This window comes from Loxodonta africana, chromosome 10, assembly GCF_030014295.1.
Source record: "Loxodonta africana isolate mLoxAfr1 chromosome 10, mLoxAfr1.hap2, whole genome shotgun sequence".
In the NCBI taxonomy this organism is placed as follows: domain Eukaryota; kingdom Metazoa; phylum Chordata; class Mammalia; order Proboscidea; family Elephantidae; genus Loxodonta; species Loxodonta africana.
The window spans coordinates 77,235,471-77,244,835 of NC_087351.1; the positions used below are offsets into that span (position 1 = coordinate 77,235,471).

Consider the following 9,365-nt stretch of genomic DNA (forward strand, 5'->3'; position numbering starts at 1 on the left):
AACACAGCTGTCATGCCAGCCCTTGTCAACAGGAAACAGAGGTAGCACAGGGCCTGTACAGTGCCCTGGGGACAAAACTCCTCGAGCAGAGTTCTCAGCTTCCTATCAGAGTCCTTTCTCCTTCTGAGGCAGGTCTGCCAAATACAGCATTGGCTAGGCTCTTAAAAACACAATCACCTCCTCTCTTCCCTTAAAAAGTGAGGGCGGGAAAAAGAAATGTTAACACCACTTAGCTTTTTTCTTAAATTGTACCTTATTACAACATTTTAATTAGAAAAACAATAATGTTCATTATAAAGCATATATGTTGTCTTAGTCATACAGTGCTGCTATGACAGAAATACCACAAGTGGATGGCTTTAACAAATGGAAGTTTATTCTCTCACAGTCTAGTAGGCTAGAAGTCCAAATTCAGGGGGTGTCAGCTCCAGGAGAAGGCTTTCCCTGTCGGCTGTGGAGGAAGGTATTTGTCATCAATCTTTCCCTGCCCTAGGAGCTTCTCCATGCAGGAACCCTGGGTACAAAGGACACACTTTGCTCCTGGCACTGCTTTCTTGGTGGTATGAGGTCCCCACGTCTCCCTGCTTGCTTCTCTCTCTTTTTTAAAAAGTTTTTATTGTGCTTGATTTTACAAATCAAGTCAGTCTCTCACACAAAAACTTATGTACACCTTGTTACATACTCCTAGTTGCTCTCCCCCTAATGAGACCACCCACTCCCTCACTGTCTCTGTTCATGTCCATTTCACTAGCTTCTAACTCTCTCTACCCTCTCATCTCCCCTCCAGGCAGGAGATGCCAACGTAATCTCAAGTGTCCACCTGATCCGAGAAGCTCAGTCCTCACCAGCATCCCTCTCAAACCCATTGTCCAGTCCAATCGCTGTCTGAAGAGTTGGCTTTGGGAATGATTTCCGTCCTGGGCCAACAGAAGGTCTGGGGGCCATGACCACGGGGGTCCTTCTAGTCTCAGTCAGAGCATTAAGTCTGGTCTTTTTATGAGAGTTTGGGGTCTGCATCCCACTGCTCTCCTGCTCCCTCAGGGGTTCTCTGTTGTGTTGCCTGTCAGGGCAGTCATTGGTTGTAGCCAGGCCCCATCTAGCTCTTCTGGTCTCAGGCTGATGTAGTCTCTGGTTTATGTGGGCCTTTATGTCTCTTGGGCTTGTAATTACCTTGTGTCCTTGGTGTTCTTCATTCTTCTTTGATCCAGGTGGGTTGAGACCAACTGATGTGTCTTAGATGGCTGCTTGCTAGAGTTTAAGACCCCAGATGCCACTCTCCAAAGTGTGATGCAGAATGTTTTCTTAATAGATTTTTTTAAAAATAATTTTTATTGTGCTTTAAAGTGAAAGTTTACAAAAAAATATGGAATGCTTCACGAATTTGCATGTTATCCTTGAGCAGGGGCCCTGTATCATTCCAATTTTAGTATATGTGCTGCCAAAGCGAGCACATTCTTAATAGAGTTTATTATGCCAATTGACTTAGATGTCCCCTGAAACCATGGCCCCCAAACCCCGGCCCCTGCTACGCTGGCCTTCGAAGCACTCAGTTTATTCAGGAAACTTATTTGCTTTTGGTTTAGTCCAGTTGTGCTGACCTCGCCTGTATTGTGTGATGTCTTTCCTGTCACCTAAAGTAGTTCTTATCTACTATCTATTGAGTGAATATCCCTTTCCCACTCTCCCTCCCTCCCCCTTCTCGTAACCATCAAAGAATATTTTCTTCTTTGTTTAAGCCATTTCTCTAGTTCTTATAATAGTGGTCTTATACAATATTTGTCCTTTTGCAACTGACTAATTTCACTCAGCATAATGCCTTCCAGGTTCCTCCATGTTATGAAATGTTTCACAGATTCCTCACTGTTCTTTATCGATGTATAGTATTCCATTGTGTGACTATACCATGATTTATTCACCCATTCATCCATTGATGGACACCTTGGTTGCTCCCATCTTTTTGCTATTGTAAACAGTGCTGCAATGAACATTGGTGTGCATATCTGTTGGTATAAAGGCACTTATTTCTCTAGGATATATTCCAAGGAGCAGGTTTGCTGGATGGTATGGTAGTTCTATTTCTAGCTTTTTAAGGAAGCGCCAAATCGATTTCCAAAGTGGTTTTACCATTTGACAGTCCCACCAGCAGTGTATAAGTGTTCCAATCTCTCCACAGCCTCTCCAACATTTATTGTTTTGTGTTTTTTGGATTAATCCCAGCCTTGTTGGAGTGAGATGAAATCTCATTGTAGTTTTGATTTGCATTTCTCTAATGGCTGATGATTGTGAGCATTTCCTCATGTATATGTTAGCTACCTGGATGTCTTCTTTAGTGAAGTGTCTGTTCATATCTTTTGCCCATTTTTTAATTGGGTTATTTGTCTTTTAGTAGTTAAGTTTTTGCAGTATTGTGTAGATTTTAGCTAAAAACTTTTTCCCAGTTCGTAGGTAGTCTTTTTACTCTTTTGGTGAAGTCTTTGGATGAGCATAGGTGTTTGATTTTTAGGAGCTCCCAGTTACCTAGTTTTTCCTCTGCATTGTTAGTAATGTTTTGTGTACTGTTTATGCCATGTATTAGGGCTCCTAACGTTGTCCCTATTTTTTCTTCCATGATCTTTATCATTTTAGATTTTATGTTTAGGTCTTTGATCCATTTTGAGCTCATTTTTGTACACGGAGTGAGGTATGGGTCTTGTTTCATTTTTTTGCAGATGGATATCCAGTTATGCCAGCACCATTTGTTAAAAAGACTGTCTGTTCCCCATTTAAATGTTTTGGGGCCTTTGTAAAATATCAGCTGCTCATATGTGGATGGATTTATGTCTGGATTCTCAATTCTGTTCCATTGGTCTAAGTATCTGTTGTTGTAGCAGTACCAGGCTGTTTTGACTATGAGGCTTGTTTCTCTCTTTTATCTCAAAATAGATTGGCTTAAAACACAATCTAATCTTGTAGATCTCATCATCATAATTGCTGCTAATCCATCTCATCAACATTATAGAGATAAGATTTTCAACACATAGGAAAATTGCATCAGATGAAAAAATGGTGGGCAATGACACAATACTGGGAATCATGGCCTAGCCAAGTCAACAGGTATTTTTGGAGAACAGAATTCAATCTGTTACATATGTGTATACATAAATCTATGAATAAATGTATATATAAATATGTACATAAACATATATACTCATGTGTATAGATACACGTATAAAGCTATTTATATACATATATGGAAATCCTGGTGGTGTGGTAGTTAAGCATTACGGTTGCTAACCAAAAGATTGGCAGTTTGAATCCACCAGGCACACCTTGGAAACCCTGTGGGGCAGTTCTCCTCTGTCCTATAGGGTCGCTATGAGTCAGAATCAAGTCTACGGCAATGGGTTTGGTTTTGTTTTTTGGTTTATATACATAGCTACACGAATACTTCTTTTGCACAAATGGGTTTACACTATACAAACTATCCTGCAATTTGTAGTTTTCACTTATAAACAAACTGTTATTTCTTCATAAGATGGATTTTCCTGACCAAGACAAGCTCTGGAGAACCACAGCACCTCCACTCTTTCTGGCTCGTTCATGAGAGTAGTACATCTTGTGCAATTAGATTAAATAAGATTACATATCCGAGAGCACTTCGCAAACTGTAGAGTACTATATTAACCCTCAAACCCCTCAAACCCATTGCCATCGAGTCGATTCTGATTCATAGTGACCTTATAGGACTGAGTAGAACTGCCCCGTAGAGTTTCCAGTGAGCGCCTGGTGGATTCGAACTGCCTACCTTTTGGTTAGCAGCCATAGCTCTTAACCACTACACCAGCAGAGTTTCCAGAGTAGTACTAGTGTTATCAAAATATGTAGTGTGAGGACTATACTTATGCAGATATGGGTTGGATGTTTCTTATAATGCTTTTGTGCAATAACCAGGGGAAATGTTTTCTCTTTGGACAGGGGCAAGAGTCAACACTGAGGTTTATGATAACTTAGTCCATCCTGCTTACAGTCAAATGTCCAAAAAGGAAGACACCTTAAAGCCTCACGGCACCTTACCTCTGGCCCTGTCTGTTCTCCAGTCCACTCAGGTGATTAGCGTGAGGAGGTTTCCTAACTACATTTGTTTTGCCAAATCACGAAAACCTAGTCACGATGGAAACAAAGATTCCTCCCCAAGTCCCCTGAGAGTCCAGAGGCCAGGAACGGCCCTTCCTGTCACATAAAGAGGGTTGACTTGTGAAGAACATGGGAGCAAAGGTAGCATCTTCTTAGCTCCTTAAAGCACCCCTCAAAAAAAAATCTAAATCACTTTTGGGCTCAGTGTAACATTTACCTCTCCCTGTTTCAGCTGACAGCTTGAGAAAAATCAAACTTGTGGTTGGCCGGTTGGTTTCTTTTTAACCTAACAACAAGCCTGGCTTAGATTGTTTAACCATTCTTCAGCTCCCAATACTATGTGTCTCTAGATAAACAGGCATATATATATTATCTACTTTTGTTTACTTCTCCCCAAATGGAAGTCCATTAATTTCCCAATATATTTTACGGAATGACTTGCCTATTGCCAATGTTGGGAGGATATATTAACCCTCGCTCCTGGAATGTTTAAGTTAAAAAACAACAGGCAATAGAAGAAATAGAAGGACCAAGATGACTCATTTATCTCAGATGTTCGCCCGAAACTACTGCAGCTATATAAGCAATGAATTAAAACCAGAATTCCAGAGGAATGACCTAAAGCACATTTCACCAGAAAGACTCTTTAATTCCTTAACAAAAATTGTACTTTATGTCTAGAATGGAGGAACTTGGTGGTGACTCGAGTCAAGTAGCCTGAACTTAGCTCCTTCTGGTTTAGGAATAAAGAATCGATATTGTCTTTCTATGAGCAGAAACTTTTTAGAAGATGACAAAGGGAAGCCACAATCAAGTATAAGATACTGACATCCTACGATAGGTTAGCACTCAGGAGAGCAGGCTTAGAAAAAGAGCAAAGAAATCCTTTTAGCTCACCGAGTCATAAACCAAACCTGCTCCTCAACTTCTGTGGTGATTGTCCTGCCTTAATTTTCCCCAGGCACAGATGAAGTGGCACTACAGAGATTACTTAATTGATTTTTTTGTGCAAGTTTTTTTTTTTTTTGTCTGAAGGCTGGAATCCCAGCGTGCAATGAATGGTAAAGCCTAGGGTTGTGAGTGAGGCAAATATCAGAAGATAAGACTCAGACCAAAGAACAGAAGCCCTCTTTGATGAAAGTTAATAGAAATCCACATTTAACTTTCTACTGCAGGGAAGCAACTAATCTAACAACGTAATAGGAGATGTTATTGATAATGTTAATTACATTCTTGGATGCTAATAAGATGTGACTTTCAATTTCATGTATTTATGGTTCAAGTTGTACAATTGGTCTTGGAACAGATTTGAGAAGCTTAATAAGGGAAGTTGTTTATTTACTTTATGTATAAATGAAGAGAAGGATTTGAATGAATACAATTTATGTGAGAGAGTGGGTGGTACTGTCTTGGAGAAGGTGGTCTCAGGGCTGGGATTGGCCCTCGGCCTTGCAGATGCAGGACTTCAATTTTATCAGTCCACCTGGCAGTGAGCAGGTTCTAGTAGGACCGACAGAAAAAAACATAGGGGACCCAGTTGCATTTGAATTTCAGATAAATAATGAATAATTTTTTAGTATAAGTATGTCCCACTCAATATTTGTATTTTTATTTGGTAAATCTGGCAACTTCATGCGGGAGACTTCTATTAATTAACTCATGGAGGCTAATTTACAAACCTGAATGTCAATGTGTGGATTTACAGGGGAGGGCGCACCTTTGCACATATCAGAGCCTTGTATCTACTATCTGTACAACTCTCTTTCAGGTGTTTGGAAAACCAAATTTGTTATTGTTTGGTGAATGACAAATTGTAGTAAAGGAAGTAAAGTTGTTGTGAGTCAGAACTGACTGGATGGCACCAAACAACAACATACAGATTTTAGACAGCTTCTGTCTCAGAGAGCAATATTTTTTTTAGCCCTTCTTCGGAAATATAGGTTTATGTCTAATTTGTATCCCATAGTCCCCTGTGGTCCTAACCACCTGGAGGCCTATGTTATGAACGTAACTTGAAATTAGACTGGGGATGTAAGGATGAAGGCAGGTAAAAGAGTAATAGACCAGTGGTTGTACCTTAGACATGTCTGGGAATCTTTAAAAAAATGCCTGAGTCACACCCCAGACCAATCGATATCAGAAGCTTTGGGAGTAGGGCCCAGCCGTCAGTATATGTATTTTAATCTCCATGTAAGTCTAATGTGTAGCCATTGGGCCCCACCCCAGCTCTACTGAGTAGAAACTTTAGTGGGGATGCCCAGTCATCTATGTTTTAACAAGGCCTCTAAAAACCTCTAGAAACCTCTGAACCATTCCATCATCGTCCTGTATCCAGGCCTCTACTCTTGCTTCTCTGCCCAGAAGGATGTGAAGTGAATGACAGAAGGTGTATTAACCCTTAGTTCCCTTAAGAAGGGGCAAGTGTAACAGTAATGAATATTAAACTCACTGTTTATTCTAGCCAGTCCTGCCCTAGACTGAGAGAATGAAGGTCCTTCTGCCTAAATTCTTGTTTCTCAATCGGCCGATGATCCAATTAAGAAGTACCCCGCTCTCTCAGAGTGGAGACCTTGTCAATATTTGCCTAAAACACCCCTGTTTTCCAGTCCTGACTCTGACCTGGAAAGTGTACTGAGGCCAACAAATATGTAAACAAGTTCCGAACCAACCCATCTGCTTTTTCATTTCCTGCAGAATGCTGAAACGAGCTTTTTTAAAGTTGCTTAAAATACATATGTCTCCTCCCACCCTGCCCTCTTGGGGCATTAGCTCTGCGACCTTAGACCACCTCAACTCCTGCCTCCCCCACCTGGGTCCCTTCTGCACAGACTTGGCTTCAAACAATGCTACCAGTTATTCCTGGCATTTGCTTTTTCAGCTTAGCGTGCTTTCAATGGTATCTTGTTCTTCTCTTTAAAGTAGTTTTCAGCCTCCTCATTTGTCCCTTTCTCCTCTGGCAAAAGTGTAATATTATCTACATTTGAAAGCGGCGTGTTTCCCTTGTGCCTTCCTGTGAGAATTAGTGTGGGAGAACTGTGTGTAGAAACAAGAGCATGGGCTAACAGGCCTCAGATGCCCCTCTTGGAACCCCCCACAGAGTATTTGGAAGGTTGGAGCGGCTGGGGCTGGGGTGGAACCTGGAGTAAATTTGAGTTCCCTTCCTATATTTGAGCAATGAGCTTGAGCCACCCTTTGACTTGCTAGGCCTGTGTTAATATCTGCCACGAATTAATGAGAGTGAGGCCCTATTTAGTTGCAAAGAACTGCTAGATTGTAAACAAACTCGAAAAGACCAGTTCTGGGGGGAGTTGTGGGTTGGGAAATGTGGCCCTTCATTCTGCTTTCAGTATCAGAGAGATGCTTTCCTCCTCTTCTTCAAGAGCTTAAATCGGGCCCTGTCCTGGGTCAGAGTCTCAAACTCCATACCCTCTCCTAGAGCTGCTGTCCTGTCCCTTACTTCATTATTTCAAGGTCCTGCTAAGAACAGATTAGATAAAATGTGAATGGCTGTGTGTATCTTCCCTCCCAATCTGCCAACAACATAAATTTCTGGGTGTCTCTTTGTACAAGTCACTGCACTTTAAGACTCAGCTCTGGCCCATAAGAAGCTTATGTTCCCATTGAAGAGACAGGATGTATGCACACACAAAGGTAACAGCTTGAGACCACGTCAAATGAACCCGACAGACAACAGACGTTAAAGGAGTACACAGTTATTCAACAAATATAGATTGAGCACCTATTATTACATGCCAGATTTTATTGTAAGCACTGAGGCTAAACCAGTGAACAAAACAGATAAAACTCTTGGCTTCAAGGATCTTGTATTCTAATGTGACAAGACAGAGTGTAAATAAATAAATACATAATACATTAACTTGTGACAAGTTCTTTGAAGGAAAATGAAGCAGAGAAAGGAAGGTGGAGACCGATAGGGTCGAGGAAGGGTGGTTTTTTAGGTATGAGGTCAGGCAAGGCCTCTTGGTTAAGGTAACATTTGAGTAGAAATCTGAAGGGAGAGAGGGAGCAAGTCATCTGAGTATCTGGAGGAAGAATTTTCCAAGCAGGGTGAATAGCAAGTGCAAAGGCCTTGAGGAGAGAGTGTGTTAGGTGTGTTCTAAGAAGGACAAGGCCACTTGGCTGGAAGGCAGTGAGCAAGAGGTAGTAGGTAGGAGAAGAGTTCAGAGAGGTGATGGGGGTGAATCATGGAGGCCATGGTAAGGACTTTGGATTTATTTTGAAGCCACTGGAGGGTTTTGTGCAAAGGAGTGACATGATCTGACTTACATTTGGAAGGATCATACTGTGTGAGAATAGACTCTAGGGGTGCAAGAGCAGAGGCTTGAGGCCAGTGAGGAGAGCTATTGCAACAATCCCGGAGTGAATGATGGTGGCTTGGACTAGAGTGATAGGAGGGAGGGTGGTGATAAGAGGTTGGATTCTGAATATATTGAGGTAAAATTGGCAAGATGGATAAGATATGGGATTATAATATAAACAGGAAATGTAGGAATGATTCCAAAATTTTTGGCTTAAATGCAAAGTTTTAAGTTCATAAGTGGGAGTGGTCACTTCTGATTAAGATAGCCAGAGAAGAATTAATGAAAGACCCAAGATTTGATCTGAACTTTGAAAACCTAGTAGGATTTTGTGGTGTGTAAAAGTTCTTAGTTTATTCTGAGACCATTTCGTCTTTCCACAACCCATCCCCAATCCCAATCCCCTTCTTTTCTTAGCAGGTTTTAGCAGCCTCTACTCATGGACTGCTAAAAGAATGAAAAAATCTGTCTTGGAAGAAATACAACCAGAATGCCCCTTAGAAGGGAGGATGGTGCGACTACGTCTCACATACTTTGGACATGTTATCAGGGGGGATAAGTCCCTAGAGAAGGACCTCATGCTTGGTACAGTAGAGGGTCAGCAAAAAAGAGGAAGACCCTCAATGAGGTAGATTGATACAGTAGCTGCAACAATGGGCTCAAGTGTAACAGCAATTGTGAGGATGGCCCAGGACTGGGCAGTGTTTCGTTCTGTTGTACATAGGGTTGCTATGGGTCAGAACCAACTCTATGGCCTCTACCAACAACAACTCTGCCGTGCATATGCTTTGAGGTTTCTTATCTCAATGTATTTGCTTTTGGTGTGTCTTCCCACCTAGAGTCTTTGTTGCCTATTAAAATGACGTGCTTTTTGCTTTAGGTATGTCCTGGTTGCACAATGATTTAATGTTTGGCTGCTAACCAAAGGGTTGA

The 9,365-nt window shown here is 41.4% G+C and overlaps 1 pseudogene; it reads right to left on the reverse strand.

Annotated features, from left to right (window-relative positions):
- Positions 1-1,357: 1,357 nt before the first annotated feature.
- LOC111750252 (U6 spliceosomal RNA) lies at positions 1,358-1,451 on the reverse strand (annotated as a pseudogene).
- Positions 1,452-9,365: the final 7,914 nt, after the last annotated feature.